The 19,017-nt window shown below is 34.9% G+C and overlaps 2 pseudogenes across 2 annotated transcripts; one reads left to right on the top strand and one right to left on the bottom strand.

Moving 5' to 3' along the window:
* Positions 1 to 5,753: 5,753 nt before the first annotated feature.
* LOC147542809 (U-box domain-containing protein 18 pseudogene) lies at positions 5,754 to 8,097 on the top strand (annotated as a pseudogene). Its single transcript, XR_015223586.1, has one exon. The product of XR_015223586.1 is annotated as a U-box domain-containing protein 18 pseudogene (transcript).
* A 4,336-nt stretch (positions 8,098 to 12,433) lies between these two features.
* On the bottom strand, positions 12,434 to 14,338 carry LOC147542810 (heat shock cognate protein 80 pseudogene; annotated as a pseudogene). Its single transcript, XR_015224286.1, has one exon. The product of XR_015224286.1 is annotated as a heat shock cognate protein 80 pseudogene (transcript).
* Positions 14,339 to 19,017: the final 4,679 nt, after the last annotated feature.

Consider the following 19,017-nt stretch of genomic DNA (forward strand, 5'->3'; position numbering starts at 1 on the left):
TATACACCTAACCAAGGGCAATAAGTAAACTCATGGACATGATTTAGTGAAAAATCAAGTGCACATGTTGGAAATATAAGTAAAAAATTAAGCGTCAAAACATGTGTCGGTCATAAGAGTATCACTTTAACGTCGGTCACAATAGTGTCACCTTACCATGTTGGAAATATAAATAAGATCTTAAGTAAACTTATATAGGAAAGAAGTTCCTAAAAAGGAAAAAAGGAAAAGAGCAAAGTGATCTCAATCAAAACTTTAGTATAAAAAAATGGAAAGATATGTCATATCAAAATGGGTGAAACAGTTTGTTGGGGTAGCATATATTGTTATTTTCTGCCAAATTAAACAGCTTCAACCCAAGGATCAGTTGATCATAGTTGACTACCCTATTAAGGAAATTGAATAAGTAATATAATTCTAATTATTACTAATATAATAAATTAAACTAATTAATTTCCATTATAATATTTAAATATTTTAATTAAAATTAGATTCTTAATTACCTAATTATTTTCCAAATCTCTTGCCATTCCTTCATTTCTTTTTTTATTTTGATATTTTTGAGTTCCTTTTAATTAAAATAAATAAATAAATTAGAAGGTGGACTTATACTGCTTAGATATGGATTCATCTGGCCTTGTACATATCTAGGGTTTAAGATTTGACAGCCGCTTCTTGATATCCAATCAGGACCATCCCTAGCTAATCCCAACACATTTCTAGCTAGCACTGTGACTTGTCCAGCCTAACCCCACCGCTTCTTCAACCCCTTCTGCCCTTCCTATTATGAACCTTATTTCACAACAAAAATGATGGTATGTCCAAAAATTTGAGCCCAAAGACGAAGAAATTTCACCAATACAATCCCATTGTCGGCTTTAAATTTGGGTTTGATTTCGACCTGAATTATGGGGTTCCAAATTTTATGAAACTTAATGTTATTATGAAATTTATTAAATTTTAAGTTGAAATTCTCTAATTATTTAACCATTTGAACTTAAAAGTATGATTCTTCGAGATCGAAAATCAGAGGTGATGAATAATTTCGATTCCTATTGTTGAAAGTTTAATTTCAATCGAATAACTGTTTAAGGAACATTTTTTGTAAAATTGTCCCTAAAAATTTCTTTCGCTTTTGACTTTTAGCAAGACTTTATTAATACAAGTATGAAATAAGTAAATTGGAGTAGCAATCGGTGTGTGTCTGGATAGCATATCAGTGACAAATAATCGTATGGACCAATAGGAACATTTATGATTTATAAGGGCCACATTACGTCGTGTCAAGTTGCTCGAAGAAAAAAAGTTAAGAATGTTGTTATCAAAATAACAACCATTGATGAGTTGTTATCGCGGACTTTAGCTATTGATTGAGTTCTCGATTGACATCATCCACCCGAAAATAAGAGGTAGCGAATTTCTCTACTCGATAGGATGCCTCAGTTTCTTTGGTAGGCCCTATATAAGGCCCAGTTATACCTACAACTAGGTACGTGACAGTTCGTATCAAAAAAATATTTGAAGGCACCGCCAGAATGATATTTTTGGAAAGTTTTAAAGACACAACTTGTTTTACTATTGACACACACCACTCATCTTTCATTTGGTTCAAAGATTTTGACCAAGTCCTTTTTAACCACACACTAATTGGGTATGATTATGGTAAAATTAGTTGTGCCCTTAACGGCTAGCTTCTCTTTCTCTTTCAAGTACAAAATCTGAAAATATGTCTTGTTGAAACTAAGTCTTGTAGGCATAATATTTGAAGGGTATAAAATTTTGGGTGGTTTTTATTTTTTCTTTTGTTGGCTAAACCCCCAACACTTATTCTCTTCGTTTCGACAGACTGTTATTGCCAGGAATTAGAAAGAAAAAATTACACATCTTCTTTCTTGCTTTAAGGCACACGATTAGATACACGACACACAAAATCTAATATTTATAAAGGCGCACACCTTATTTGTGCATACTTCTTGTCTAATTTCTTTTGTGGGCAACTACTTCTTTATTCCCACCACCACCTCCGACCACCATTATTATTTTTGTCTCTTTCTTTCTCTCTCTTTATATCTTTTTCCCTTTCTGTTTCTCTATCATGACTGAGGTCGAGAGTCGAGACCTAAGTTTTAATTCATGGGAGGTGTTGATTGGCCTATGGTGGTCGTGGGAGTAGAGGAAGAAGATTACTATGCACTTTTTTTGACAGGTTGCCGGTGATAGCATTTGTGTGAAAATAAGTAGTGGTGGGAGGGATTGGGAGAAACAAAAACTGAATGAGAGATCCAAAATTTGGGGGGAAATGAGTGTGCAGACTATTTCCGACCAGAAACTCATTTCCAATCCAAATGCCAAGACAACTCATTTTTTCCTGGTTTTCATTTTTTTTCTCCCCCTCTTGCCCCTGGTTTGAAATTCGAAATTTTTTGGGCGAAATTTTGGGATCCCGCCTGGCGAACTCTCTCTTCTCGTTTTCTTTCTCTCTCTGAAACCTTCAGAAAATCATGGATGTCGATTATCTTCTTCCTCTCTCTCTAAACTAATCTTCCTCTCTCCCGCTAAATTTCTTTTTAAAAATTCTTCATCTCTCTCTGTCTCTCTAAACTAATCTTCCGAAGTTGATTATCTTCTTCCTCTCTCTCTTTCTAAAAGTTTATCAACTTCTAATATCTCTCTCTCTCTCTAAAAAAATTTATGTAAATTTTTCCTCTTTACAAATATTCCGAAGTCGATTATATTCTTTCACTCTTTATCTTTTTGAAAGATTATTGACTTCTGAAAATCAATCTTTTTCATTAAAAATCTTTTGAAAAATCTACCAACATATAAAGGCGAGAATGTTTGAGAAACGGAAAATAGTAAAATTGGAGAGAGAAAATATGTTTGAACAGAATTAAAAAGAATAAAAATAGTAAATATGTAGAGAGAAAAATATGAAAAAAATAAATTTTAGAGAGAGGAAAAATCTAGAGAGAAATTCGAAAAGTGTCTAGTACATAACCAAATGGCTAGTACATAAAACAATTCCCAGTACACAAGAAAAATCTCAGTAAAAAAGTGTCTAGTACATAACCAAATGACTAGTACATAAACCAATTTCCGGTACACAAGAAAATTTCCAGTACATGATCAAATGGCTGTGAGAGTGGAAAGTGAGCTATGCCATGTCTTTAGTTGGGCTATGACCGTGCAACATTTCCGGGCCATGAAATATAAATACCTTCTGACGCTTTGGACCTGCCTTCTATTTTTCGCCAACTTTGAGATCGGTTCTTATTTCGGCCCAATTTTGTGTTAAAAACCTTTGGGAGAAAAGCCAGAGTTTCTAACTCAAAATTTTTAAAATTGCAGAAATCTTTCTTGTGTTTTCACAACAACTTTTTGTTGTTGAAAAGAAAAACAACTTTATAACCATGGGCTGAAGATGGATCCTCTTATGAAACTCCAAGTTAATAAGCTGTGCATCAACCATCAACTTATTCAAACTACAACTAGTAGTGTGTACTTTCGTAACTCTGACACTGATTAGACTTACTCGTCTACTAAAACAAAAAAACAAGTAAAATATATGTCTAATAGTTAGGTCAGAATAAGAAACAATTGAGCAGAGTAAGACAAAAACTCTGGTGGATCGCAAAACGCCAAAACATACAAATTACACAATTCAGCAGAACAGGACAAAAACTCTTGTAAACTGCAAAACATACAAATTATTTTCTGCCTGAGGGGACAAACACAAACTTTGAGAAAGTACGGTTTATATTTTTAATCGGCTTCGTGTAAATGTAAATCTATGCAAATGTTTTTTTAGCTTAATTAAGTTGTGTGGTTATGTCGTTTATTAGGGTAAAATCAATAGAATTTTGGTTTATCTTATCTTGGGCAGATAAATCAATTAAATTCTAGTTTTAGAAATTAATTTGCATGTAAAGTGGATCTCAAGACAAATGTGAGTTTCACTTGACCTAATTTAGTACTCCTAACAAGCTAATGAGGTGCTTCCAAAGCTATGAAGTAAGGAAGATATTATTATTATAAAGAAAATAATATTGATTTAAGAAAAGTATCACAATGTAAGCCCAAAAAGAGATAAAACTTGAAGGGTGTAGTAAACTTTTTTTTTGTTGCAAAGGATGTAGTAATTTACAGAATGAAATTTATTATTAGATGTTTTTTTTCGTTGAAAAATTTATTATTAGATGTTGAGTGTAGATTTGTGTGTACAAATGCATCTCCTAAATCTTAAAGAGCATCTCCAATGCAAAACTCAAAAAAAATTCTAATAGTTACACATGTTACACATAGATTTAATAGGAAAAAGTAATCGAGAAAGAAATACTTTCAATTGGTCCAAAAAATAAATTTGATGACTAGGACATTTAAGACTCTCAAAAGAGATGTAATTGAGACATCTCAAAATTAAATGCTTCCGCACACGACCCAAATGATGATGTGGCTGTGAGAGTGGAAAATGAGTTATGTCATGTCTTTAGTTGGGCTATGACCCTGCAACATTTTAGGGCCATGGAATATAAATACCATTTACCCAAAAAAATCATTTAAGAACTTTTGATGTTTTGTAAAATTATAGATTTACACGCGATAAGAATGACAGTTTTTTTAATAATGTTAAAGTTGGAATGCCACTACTGATATAAATATAACAACCCAACTAAATTTCAATCAAATACAATTCCCCTGTGATTATTGAAGACATAGAAATGTTAAATGGGGCCGCCACGGGCTGCGAGTAGGGTGGGAAAAAGATCTGGAAGACCGATATTCGATCCGTTCAACCGAGATAAAAAGTGTCCATGAACACCGATGGTCATAGCGGTCAGTGTCCGATCTGCCCGAAAGAATTGGCGGACGGTCACGGTCAAAATTCTACGTCGAAAGACCGACCGCTAACCGACCGACCAATATAGACCGTCTAAATACCGACCGGTACGAATGACTGAATAGGTTGACCGACTAAACTGTCCTCATTTTTAGAAGTTTCATAGACATAAATATATGATGGTCGTTGGTTATAGTCATATAGTCTTCTGGAAGACCAAACATTAGTACATGGCTTAATTATATCTTGTCAAATGATGTTCAACAGTGTTTTTTTTTTTATATTTACTTTTGATTTCTTGGTTAAACATCTTTATTTGTAAGTAATTTTGTTTGTGGTAATAAAAAAAAAGTTCTGAATATAAGTAAATTTTATTGAAAAGTCCGGACCGAGACTGTCCGGTGTGCGACTGGCCCGGTAAAATAAACGGTCTTGGACGGTCAATGGACAAAGAATTCTTGAGAGTGACCGTCCGAGTCCGCCCGAGTAAATAGGTGGTCACCAACAATTTATGTCTGAGTCGACCGGTTCGATGAAGTTAGAGTCCGGTACCGACCGGTCCGGACCGATTCCCACCGCTGCGAGCTATTGCGTCCGGCTCCTATAGCTCCGGTCGTATTGGGAGGAAAATGTCAAATCATTAGGAGTTGGCCAGACCCTCCCTTTCGGGCCACATAGCATATTCAACTCAACAACCAGTCAACCACTACCTAAATCATGGGTTCTATTCGCACAAGTAATCTGACTCACCTGAATTAGTCGGTTATTAACACCAACCTAGAGCGTATCCTATTCCGATTAAGACTCCAAAAATCTGAGTAAACCTAGGATCCCTAACTAACAAATCCCAACTGTACTAAGCTTAGTCAAAACCCTAATCTTATAAACTACAAAATCTTAACAAACTTTTAGCACCCAAATTTCCATAAAAAAACCCATAGTTTTCTTCTTATGTTTAATGATTTCATTCAATGATTCATAGGTCTAATTCCTCCGATCACCACCGCCGGATTCTGACATTTCCGGTGGTTCACCCTTGCCAAGACATTTCCACCACCACTCTTCTTTCTTCTCTCATCTCTCTTTCCTCCCAAATCTGCCACTACCGATCACATAATTTCGTCGTGTCTAGAAAAAACGTTCGAGAAACGATCCGGTTCGTTTCTAATTTTCTCATTGTTTTAGAAGAAATTCGTGATAACGAATCCGTTTTACCCGAATCCGTTAAACTTTGTTTCTTCGAAATTCATCTTGTTTTTCAGAGGATTTTATTCTTATTCCAAGATTTTACTCGTGAAGGTTCTCGGTTATGGATTTTAATGAAAGCGGAACGGGTTTCAATTGAGTTCCGGTTCATAATTAGAACCATTTTAAAAGCTCTTAATGTTATTCAATTAGGTTCGAGTTCGATCGAGTTGTCTTACGAAGTAAGAGAGATAGTTGATTTTGTTTCGAGTCAAGCGGAGAAAGCGAAATTTCAAGTGGACCCAGATGATAAAATTGCATCAATTGAAGTTATTTCGATTTTGAATCAATTTAAGAACAGGGTTATTCCTGATCCAATTTCGATTAAACGGGTTCTTGATTACTTGGGGATTAAAACTTGGAACCAATGTAATATGGAGATTGAGTTCATGGAAGAAGAGATCAGTATTGAGTCATCTATTGATGAATCTAAAGAAGTTAATTACATGAGAAATTTATTGGGTTTTATGATTTATTCTAGGGTTGTCATCTTCGAATTCATCGACAAAAATTGTTCTGGTTCTAAATCTTCTAATCTCTCTAAATTCTGCAATTACGAAGAAATAATAAATTGTTTGAAACCAGAAGCTTTTCTATGTCCAATTTCTCTAGAAATTATGAAAAATCCAGTGACAATTTCAAGTGGACATACATTCGATCGATGTTCGATTAAAAAGTGGTTCAAATTTGGGAACCAAGTTTGTCCCATAACAGGGGAGAAATTAACCAGTACAGAATTGGTTCCAAATTTAGTTATCCAAAAGCTCATTCATCAGTACTGTTTAGTCAATAGAATTACAGTAGCTTCAGAACCAGTTCATAACCGGAACCAAAATGACAGAACCAGAACAAGTTCATCAGCTAGTAGTAAATCAAGTTCAATTGAGGAAGAAGCCATGAAAATGGTAGCAGAGTTTTTAACTTATAATCTATCAACAGGAAATGATGAAGATAGGAATAAATCAGTTTCGGAAATTCGATTACTTGGGAAATTGAATTCCTTCAACTTCAAAATCTCATACTGGTTAGAAAAATCTGGTACAATTCCTTACATTTTGAATTTACTTTCTTCATTGTCTTCATCAACTCAAGAAAACGCCATGGGAGCTATACTAAACCTTATTAAGAATCATAAACAGTCTACAATCAAAAGATTAATCGTCGAAAATGGTGGGTTAATCTTAATTTTGGATGTTTTAAAAGAAGGATTAAAGATTGAAACTAAACAAATTGCAGCTACTACTTTATTTTATCTCTCTTCAATCGAAGAACATCGAAAATTAATCGGAGAAATCCCCGAAGTAATTCCATCATTACTTGAGCTAATCAGAGATAATTCAAGAATTAACATTAGTGGAAGCAAAAGTGGTGTAATTGGAATCTTGGGTCTTGTTTTTTATCAAGGAAATCACAAGAAAGTAATTGAAGCTGGAACAATTAAATTACTAATTGATCTTCTAAACCCGAATTCGATTTCGAACAATTCATCAGAGTTTATAACAGAATCATTAGCTGTTTTATTAATTCTAGCTGAAAAACAAGAAGGGTCATTAGCTATATTAAGAATTAGATCAGCTTTGCCTAAACTAGTTGGATTATTAGAAAGTTCATCAATTTCAGAAGAAGCTAAAGAATACTCTGTTTCGATTCTTCATTCTTTGTGCATTAATGGTGGATCAGAAGTAATTGGAGTATTACAAAAACCTTCTTCACTTATGCATTCATTATATAATCTTCTTACTCATGGTACTTCTATTGCTAGTAAGAAAGCAAGTTCAATCCTTAGAATTATTCATGATTTTAATGATCTAAATTCTTCTTCCATTTGTTAATTGGTATGGGGATTAAGACTATTTCTTGTATAGTAATGGTTACCCTAATTCTTTATTATTTTTGGGTTAATTTTTCGTTTGGATTTGTACATAAAATTAATTTCATGCATAGTTTTAAAGTGTATGGATTTTGAATAATTGATTTGATTAATTCTTTGGTTATATTAACTCAATTTTTATCAAGAGCTAGCCTTTTATATTGTGAGCTTAGGTTACTATTATATACATATGAACTTTTATATGTGTAGGGAAGGAAATTATACTTTCTCTCTTTTGTGTGATTGTTTTTAATTATACGTTTTCTCGTCGTTCTTGACATGGGCTAAGCATATAAAAATTCATCTAGAATGTACGAAGAACTTTGTTAGATCATCTTAGATGGTACTTAAGTCTCAAGTATGGTCTATGTACTAATTAGATAGAGGAGAAGTAGATAAGTGATCAGAATGAATTGATCCCAAATTCAAATTTCAGATCTGAGAAGTTAAGAAAAACAAGGACCACCTAAGCCTATTTCCATAAAAAAAATAATTAAAGAAGAAAGTTTCAATATATTCACAGCTAAGGAATAGTGAAAACTGTAAAAGTCGTCAACAATCCTTGGTTGGAGTGGTAAGAGGTATAATCTTCCACCTAGAGGTCAAGGGTTCGAAGCACAAGCTAAACAATTAAAAAAAAAACTGTAAAAGTCATTTTGTTGTTGCGGAAAAAAACTAAAGGTCATTTTGTTAGATATGTTAAGCGGAAAACCTTTTTTTAGACCGAATGTACCCGTAAATCAAATGGATGGACCCATTGCATTTATAGATTAATTTTCATAATTAATCTCCACTCATGAAAAAATCCAGGGAGAATTACGTTTTTCACCCAAGTTTTCATAATCGAATTTCACATATTGCCCCACTTTTTATTTATAATTACTTTTTACACCAGGTTCTGTTAAATCTAACAAAAAAACCGTTAGTTTTTGTGTAAAGACCAGTTTACCCTTTTGTTAAATAAACTATATTTCTGGCAAATCTGGTGTACTTACGAAGTGGGCGCCTTTAACAGAAAGGGGAGGGTTTTATAACACTCCCAATTGATAACTAAAGCCACGACAGATCCAATTATATAGATTTCGAGTTGATCACTTCTATAGTTTAATTAGATCCGAATTCGGGCTCCATCATATCCATTTGAAAAGCTATTCTTTTGTGATGTTAATAGAAGAAACCCGAAGTATAATTGTATTATGAATTTATGATCATTCCATCTTGAATTCAGGAAGTGTGTGCATTAGCAAACTCTGTGAGGGATTTTCGCCATTGATGGACTACTTCCTTCACCACACCTAAAATTTCGATTAAAATTAATGGACTAATCTGTGATTCGATTTTCTCTACTCTTGATTACTTCTAGAGTTTAATTTTTTCTTGGCTGTATAATCCAGGAACTACACAGTAAGGAAGTTGGTGCTAAATAAGTTTGTTATCAATTTTTACACTGCTTGATTCATTATTTCAAGAAATGTAGTTTAATGTTGTAAAAATTGAAAAAGGATAATCGCATAATAAATTAAAAGAGTTAAAGTAAAAAAAATGTCTCTTGGTCAGGTGTTGTATTTTGATACACATTTGACGAAGTAGATGAAGCCATTAAAATAAATGCTAAGTTAAGTGTGTCGATGGTAGTGGAGGACAGAAGGTAGGATTGGAGTTATTGGGGTGGTTTGATGGTTTTAAATAGGGTAATGGAGGTCTCAAACAGTCAAAAAACGTATAGTTTTGGGTTAATTATGTTTGTAGATCTAAGACAAAGCGATTATATCCTGAAGAAGAAGGAGCTGTAGGGATTTGCACCCTTCTACTAGTGTTTATAGCGGAAATATGACATCTAATGTCTACACTAGTATTCCCAGGATCACATGCAAAACTAGTAATTAAACTAACGGAGATAGTAGATTACCTTAATCGCTTTTCCCTCGAACTAGTTGAATTGATTGAAGAAGACCAAGAGCTTCAAGTGTAGCTCCTCTACTTGGGACACGAGCAATCAATTTGATCTCCCACCTTGTTGTATAGCTAGCACACCAATGGTGGTTGGAAGAAGAACTCCTTTCTTCTTGACTAGATAGATAGTTAATGGGAATTAGCTCACTTTCTCTTCTCTACTTGATGTGGTAGAGTAAGAAAGCTTAGAGAGAAATTCCACACCTTATTCTCTGCCCTAAGAGTGTTTATATAGAACCCTAATAAGAATCCACCTCCTTTTAGGTTTCCTAAAACACCCTTTAGAATAAGATTTAGGGAAATAGTCGAAAATAGCAACTATTGGTATTTTCTCAATTCCCTAAGGAGGAGGTGTCCAAACACCACGAAAATTGGCAGATATAATGTTTATTATATCAGCAACTAACCTTCCAAAATTCAGCCCAATCCGAGTCCTAGAAGTACCCGAACCGGTCTAGGCCCAAAAACCCTGTTTTTGGCCTTTTTGTACTATCTTTGCCTAATTCCTTTTTAGGCCTATGAGATATGTTTATGGGACACTCCCATTATTATATCTCACTCCCACTAGTCATATCCTAGATCAATTTGTCACTCTTATGTGTAACCCGTTGTAGGATCCGATCGAAGTTAGCCGCGAATTACTTCATAATTCGACGATCGTAGTTGGTCTCTAGCTACAACTCTACGATCCCTAAATCAATCGGACTTGATGATCTTCCACATCAATTGTCCTATCCGACAAATTGTTCGCATTGTCACCTTGGTCGAAGGACATCTCCTTCAACTCCTTCAGGAGCAAACCAACAAAATGAATCCTTTCGTCCTCGATTTCTGAACTTATTCATCTGCTATTGTCTCTGAAGATGAAGATTGGAGTAATAATAATAATAAGAATCTCTCTGTTCCTAGATTTATTGTTATCTTCAATTATGATGTTGTGTTATGGGGCTAAGTTCTGATTCTTCTGTTTCTATGTTTAACCATTTAGAGTATCTAAGATTTGTTTCTTCTGTTCAATTTCAAAGTCAATCTCGAGTCTACTATTCCAATCGTGCCGATCCAAATCTGAAATTTCTGTCACTGAAGATTGCAAATTTTATCTTTTAATCATGAGTAATGTTGTTTGGCACGACAAACTATAGCAAATTTTTACCTTCCTAATATTTCTACCATTTCCCTTTTTTTCACCTTTACCTTGCACTTTGATTCCTCTCTGCTTCTTTGTCTCCTGTATCCGAGCATCGTGAACCTTAACACAAGAAACCACCTTCTGATAGGTGTCGAAACCCGGTTGTCCAACGATGTACCTAGCAATGTTGTCACACAACTCATTCACAAACCTCTCAATCTTTTCCTCCTCTGTGAAGATTAGTTAACTAGCAAAGAGGGAGAGTCTGTGAAACTCATTCTCATACTCCAATACGGACTGATTCTCTTCTTGCTTCAAGTCTTGAAATTCCCTCTTAAGTGTCTGTCGAGCTGAGAAAGGAACAAAGTTTTCCTTGAAGGCATTCTTAAATTCTTCCCAAGTGCACCTCAACGGATCCACCAACCTAGACTGAGTGTCCCACCAATTAGCTGCATTCAAATGCTACGAACATTCTATCTATGTCCTTGCATCACTCATATGCCTCTATAGGTCCTCCAATCTCATCAAATATTGGTGGCCCCATCTTCTTAAACTCATGATAGTACTGCAACAATGTCATCTCAACTTGTTGTCGTTGGTTCATGACAACTTCCGGTGTCGGTTCTGCAACACGTTCCTATCCTACAGGTGTTGCATTTTGTGTAGCCCGCATCGCAACTTGCATAGCGATATTAACAATATTTTGTATTCCTCAACTCCTAAGGTCACAGTTGGCCCTTCGCCGAAACTAAGATTTGCATGGGCTTCTGGCTGTGCACCCTCTGGTCCTGTAGACCACCTTTCCTCAGCTATAACACCTCGACCTCTACCACCTCCTTGGGTGCGAGCACTACGACGTCCTCTGCCACGACCAGTAACTCTGTCTCCATCCATGAATCTAACGAAGAAAGAACAAGAAGAGAAACTAAATTAACTTTCACACACAAAGACCCAAAAAGGACTAAAGCGCCACTACTGCTTCTAATTATCTTAAGCCTTAGACATAACCCCTAGGATTGATGAACCTAGAGCTCTGATACCACTTTGTAACACCCTGGTCTCTAATCCGTTTCATATTTTCTAGATTAGTGCTAAAACTGACCCACATTTCCCCAATAAAACTAGGAAAATATTATATGCACTTACCATTTTTACCTGACACCGTTCACGGTTATTTACACTCAGAATTAAATCTATTTTTACTCTTACACACTCATGTTGGTCAAGTTATTTAATGGTATTCAATTTCGTCATGAGGTACATTGATATTAGTAACCGATGGTCAAAGGAGAGAGTTGAACCATTGTCTTAACAACCTTCCTTATTCTTTGAACAAAAAAAGAACTGTCCTCTTTTGATGTAGATTGTTGCGGAAGCGTAAAAGTAGTGGAATCCACCATTGTTAATAAACTAAACTAACGAAATAAAACTGATAAAATAACGATAAACAATAAACTTGATTAATAACTTGAATAATAATAAACTTGGTTGATAATATTCTCTGATCTGAATAACAAAGACCAACCTAACTTCTTTTTATAGGAACTTAGACACTTCTAGATAGACTCGAATTAGGATTCCTAAATATCAAAGATACCCAAACATAGAAACTTCTAAACCTAGACTTAGTAGGAAATACTCAAATCTAACCCTAATGGACTCGGTCGTGAGGCCCAATGGCTTGGCCGTGAGGCCCATGTTGATGGTCGCCATCATACTCCCCGTCCGAGAACGAACTTGCCCTCAAGTGAGACTCAACAATGCGATCCTTAGTTCCCACTTTGCACGAAATTTGCTGAAATTTCGAAGAAGACAAATATAGACCATATCACCAACTATAATTTGAATCATATATTGCCAAGATACTCGCATAAGCCATACCAACGTATAAACGTCCAATAAATTGCGGCATCGCCCGTCGTCTTTTAGTTTGATGAAATAAAGCATTAACACTACATTCTTCTCGATGGGAAATTCGACTTTGAGTTTCTGCAACCAATTCATCATTGTATAAAAAACTGCTTTAAATATCTTCTCATTCAAGATAGGAGCTTGAATTGTAACATCTTTGTCAGGATTAATACTCCTACCCAGATCTTTCCCATTGAAGAAGTCCTGCAACAATTGCTGAATTGTTGGGATTCTACTAGATCCACCCCCAAGAATAACATCACGGACGCTAATCATGTTCACCTTAGCATCTCTCATAGACTTCTCCACTGTCTCCATACACTTCCTAAAGAACTCCATATTCAATTGCTCGAACCCAACACGGGTAATGGTGTTATAAAAATAAACTCCTTCAGTCGAAAAAGCAATCTCAATTGTGGTTTAGGCAGTCGAATTAGTTGAAGTATGAACATGTGCAGCCAGAGTAGGATTGAATCTTTCAATAATATTAGTTGTTAAATGTCCAAATCGTGTTCCTTCCAAAGAAGCAGTAACCCAAAGGCGAGGTAAAGTTTTTCCAATCCAATAAGCTGCTTCGGGTGAGACTTCCTCAATTTCTATTATTGTGGCTTCAAGTTCAGTAGGAGTTTGGTGAATAGACAACTTCCCAAACAAGGTTTAAGAGCGCTACGTTATTGAATTCCTTTTGAAAACTATCAGTGAGATGCCACATAAAGAACCCGTGAAAAGTTGTCGGAAAATTGGTCTCTACTCCCTCGATAATTCCCTTTCGCCTGTCCGATAGTTTTGTGGGCGTCGGACGCATTACTTCAGATAATAACCACATCCAGTTATCATTATTTTCTTCATCAACTACCTTATCATAAATCTTCTCAGTCCAATGGGAGATTGGAGAACTGATAACCTCAGGGTGCTTTTTGCCCAAATCCATCAACTTAAGGTCGTCAAGATAGTGAAGTTGGTCATCCTTGAGATGGAGGACAATCTTGGTACCTCTACCTAGGTTGTTACAAGAAGTGTCCTTGGTAACAATGAAAGACTTACCCGTATGGGATTCCCATACATATGGTCCCTCCTTGTCGTGTTTGGTGGTAACGATAACTTTCTCTGCAACAAGGTAAACCGAGTAAAACCCAACTCCAAACTGCCCAATCATGCTAACATCAACACCAACAACCAATGCTTTTATGAGATCCTTGATTCCAAACTTAACACTTGTTCCCAGATTGCCATAGTGTGTCAAGCTTTCATATCGAATCTTTTTCGAAGCATTAGAAGCATTACTAATTAGTTCATGAAGGAATAACTCCTTATCGCTATATAAGGTATTGATGACCAAACTCAAAAGTCGGTAGGTTTCAGCGGGAAAAGCAAACGTCTCAGTGTCCATCATCGAGGGTGATCGAAAACTTGTAGAGAAAGCAATTGAGTTTCTAAGGCTTCTCTGAAATTTAGGAGATGAAACCCATGAAGACACAACAGAATGAACAAAAACAAACAAATCACCTGGTTTCCAAACAAAGTTACGAGAATTCCTTTTTTCTTCGTCGGGTAAAGAATAATAAACGAGAGAATTATCTTTGAGAATTTGAATATCATAACCAACACAATCGTTCCAAAAATAAGGGTTTAATTGATTTTTAAGAGATGAAACCAATATCGGCAGCAACTGATGCGGCAGAAATTTATGATTTGAAACATGAAAATCTTCTCCCAGAACTGCATACGAGTTAAATAATTGGTTTGGGCTTGGGTGTTCCGTCCCACGGCTAAGGTAGAGGTGTGATGAAGGGAAGTTACCTACCTCTTCTTCCTCCTCTATTGAAAAAATTATGTTTCTTTCGTCAAGAACTTCTCCTTTAATATCCTTGAGTACAGAGGTAGAATTAACTTCGGAGTATTGTCTGCTTGAGTCAATCTTTGTTTCTTCATAAGACAAATATTCATCGTAAGGAAGAAAAACATACCTGAAGATATTTTTCAATGTAGTCCAATCGTCTATGAATTTTTTCCCTTCGTCAATTAGTCTCCATTGCATTGCATTGAACTGTTCATAAATTCTTTCGGACATATGTTGTTCCACGACAAAAACCTTATCTTCATCACGAACCTCTTGGTTTAGAAACCAATCTTCCATCTGTTGAATCCAAAAATCTATATGATATTGAGAATCAAACATAGGGATTTTGGAAATGACATTAACTTTGTTTTGATCTCTTCGATCAACATAGAGTTGTTGTGCATCTCTAAAAGGATCCCAACTTAAACGTGGAAGATTTTTCCAACATTCAAGATGAGAAGTATCTAAAAAAATTTTATATGTTCCCCGATTCTTGAGGCTCTGAATACCAGCTGATGTAGATTGTTGCGGAAGCGTAAAAGTAGTGGAATCCACCATTGTTAATAAACTAAACTAACGAAATAAAACTGATAAAATAACGATAAACAATAAACTTGATTAATAACTTGAATAATAATAAACTTGGTTGATAATATTCTCTGATCTGAATAACAAAGACCAACCTAACTTCTTTTTATAGGAACTTAGACACTTCTAGATAGACTCGAATTAGGATTCCTAAATATCAAAGATACCCAAACATAGAAACTTCTAAACCTAGACTTAGTAGGAAATACTCAAATATAACCCTAATGGACTCGGTCGTGAGGCCCAATGGCTTGGCCGTGAGGCCCATGTTGATGGTCGCCATCATCTTTATTATTTAATGGTATTCAATTTCATTTCATGAGGTGCATTGATATTAGTATTTCACGAGGGTGAACAAAGTTATGTTACATTGAATGGGTGAAATAAATATTTTTTTATAGGTAAGTAATAGATCTAATGGTCTAGATTTATTAACAAAAAACCAACGAAGTACCCAATTTGTTTTCGACTTGTCTCGGTCAGTACAAAACATTGTGTTTTGTTATATAGATGTGAAATATTAGAATCATATAAAGTTGACTTTTTTTTATAAGTTAAAGAGAGAAACAATTTTATGGCTTAAGGTTTAAGGACATTTATAAATTATAAGGACCCTTCTTTTTTTTTAATTAAAAAGATAACAATATCTTATAGATTTAATATGTGTCTTTATTGCCCATTCTTAATTAACTACTATACTCTTAAAAGGCAAAATTATGACTTTTCTCTTGGTGTCCATTTGGAGGCTTCATCTTTAAAAATAATTAATGTTTACATTTCTCAAAATATAAAAATTTAATGTCTTAACATGTACCTAAAGACATATATAAGGAAAAACCATATTTTGTTCATATATAAGGAAATCCCATATTTTGTTTGATGTTTTTGGATTAAATGATTGTAAATCTTTTGACTACTTTCCAAAAAAATTAGGGTCGAAAAGGAAGACAAGTTACAATCGAGTGCCAAAACCACAATTGGTTAGGGCCAAAAAAAGGGAAAACTTCTACCAACCGGGCCACTAATTCCCTTAGACGTTAGTATATTGGTCTTCACATAGCTTCCCTCTTGCAATTTGCCTATATAAAGAACTTGTTATAGTGCTTTAGGTTCTAAGCTATTCCAATTACTTTTTGTGTTATTTTCCTTCTTAATTCCATTCCAATGGGTACTTTTGGTAGTCCTTCCAACAGTACCACTCACACCCTTATCTCTTTTGTCATTGCTCTACTGATAATTGTGCTGTGCGCCTGTAAGCCAGTAATGAGTACTTCAGTAGAGGGATTAATTCTGAAGAAAGTACATGTGTTTGTCACCAACAATTTAGATAAAGATACAAGTATGAAGGTCCATTGCAAATCGAAAAATGACGATCTTGGGGAACATTGGGTTGGTTATAATGAAAGTTTTGATTGGAAATTTAGAAACAACTTGTGGCTTACAACTTTATTTTGGTGTCGTATTGGGTATATGGATAAAAAATTAGGTCACTTTAGAGAAGGAAGTTTTGATATATACGTTGCTTATAAGGATGTTTTCATGTGTGGAGAAGATTGTCGTCGTATTGTTAAGACTGGTGGAATTTATAATGAGTTTGATGTACTCGTATTTAGTTGGCCTTCTACTACTTAAAAGAGAAAAGTATAAGCATCTCGAGTGATATGTTGATGTTTGTCTTGCATGTAATAATGATTTTTAAGTTGGTCTAAATGAAACTTGATTGAATTAAAATGTGTTTAGGAATTGATATTTCTGTTACATGTTTGTCTTTTAATTAATATTTAATTAAATAGTTAGTTTTCGGCCGTTGTTTAATTAGACTTCAAGTCCGTTTCTTTAAGAGTTTAAATTGGTGGTATCGTGACTCATCACATCACATTGATGAGAAAAGTCATCTTAAGAGTATTTATAACCTTCAGGATCCCGAATATCTTTATTGATAGTAGTTATTGGATTATTGATGTAACTTCATATTTTGTGTACATGATTTATCGATGTTGGTGAATTTAATGACTTTTGGAGTCAATGTCACAAAACTAAAAAATGAATAAAAAGAAAAGACATAGAAAAGAATACTCTGTTTTGTTCCTACTCTATATTACCTCCAGGGGCGGCCCAAGTTGATTTGAGGCCCCAAGCCAATTTAAAAATGGGGGCCCTTTTAGGTACATAAGGAAAAGTACAATACAAAAAATTTCATCTTGCTTGAAGGCGTTTTCGATCCTCTACCTATCACCACAAAACTTAGTTCCAACCAACTGAGCTATGGGTTGTTTTATGATCCAAAGTCTAATTCTAATTTTATCTATTTGAGTTGGACAAGCCTATTGAACTTCGAAGTAAGAGGCCCTCAAGTATGTCGGGGCCCAAAGCAGCCGCTTCGGCTACTTTGGACCTGGGCCGCCCCTGATTACCTCTCACTTCATTCCCTGAAGTTGCTAAATAAAAAGTATAAAGAAAAACAAAAAATCACAAAAAAATAATAATTTTTTTTCGGGAAAAGAAATAAACAATTGAAGAAAGAAAACTAATTTTGTTTTTCTAAGAGCATCTCCAATGCAAAACTCAAAAAAAAACTCTAATTGGCTTATGTGTTGAGTCTCAATTGAGATTCTCTTTCCTATGTGGCTAACTTGAGTGTCTCTAATTCAAGTCCTTCTCCAATGCAATACTCTAAAAAACTCTAATAGAGACACATGTCACACATACATTTAATAGAAAAAAGTGGTTGAGAAAGAAAGACTTTTTATTGGTCCAAAAATTAAATTTGATGACTAGGACACTTAAGACTCTCAAAAGAGATCTCAAAAATAGAGTTTCTAGTTGAGACATCTTAAAACTTAATGCTTCCACATCATCTTAAAATCTCAATTGAGTTTTGCATTGGAGAGGTTTTTTCTCAAAAAAACTCTAAAGTCCTAGGTGGCACTTAAGATTTTAAGATTGAGTCTTGCATTGGAGATGCTCTAAATAGGAGATAAAGTGTTTGTGGAGGGGAGAGAGAATTTTATTTATCGGACAAAAAATTTTTGAGTAAAAAAGTATATCTCCTTTTAAAAAAATAATTTACTATTTTATAGAAAACATGTATTTTCATAGTGCCAAGTAAATACTCCCTCAGTCCCAAAATGAGTGACCTATTTTGAAAACCCATCATCAAAGATAATAAAGCTTTTTTTTTTATCAAAAGAAGAAAGAGTTACCAGATCAGTAGTTTTGTCTCTGTAGTTTCAACAAAAGAAAAAAAAGAGTAAGTAGTTTTGTTAAATAAGTATGAAACTTTGTTAAGCATTTGTCATAAAACATAGTGTACGCTTATTGAGTGCCTGAGGAACACTATTTGAACAAAAAAAAAAAAGTGCCTTAGGAACACTATTTGAATTTTTTCAAACCAATTTTTGGTAGGGCTTGGAAAATATTCCGCAACCCGAAACCCGTCACGGGTACCCGAACTCGTTAGAGTCCGCGGGTATCCGAAACTCGAAGGCGGGTTTAGCCTGACCGACCTAATGAAATCAACGGGTCGGGTACGGGTTTTGTAATGCTACCCGGCATCCCGCCCGAGCCTGCCCGATAATCTTTACCCGACACAACCCGCTTAATAATGTCATCCATTTATATGATAATACCTATGCACATTATAT

The sequence above is a fragment of the Eschscholzia californica genome, unplaced genomic scaffold (assembly GCF_041429995.1).
Source record: "Eschscholzia californica isolate CP2 unplaced genomic scaffold, dmEscCali1.0.p SCAF_4, whole genome shotgun sequence".
NCBI lineage: Eukaryota > Viridiplantae > Streptophyta > Magnoliopsida > Ranunculales > Papaveraceae > Eschscholzia > Eschscholzia californica.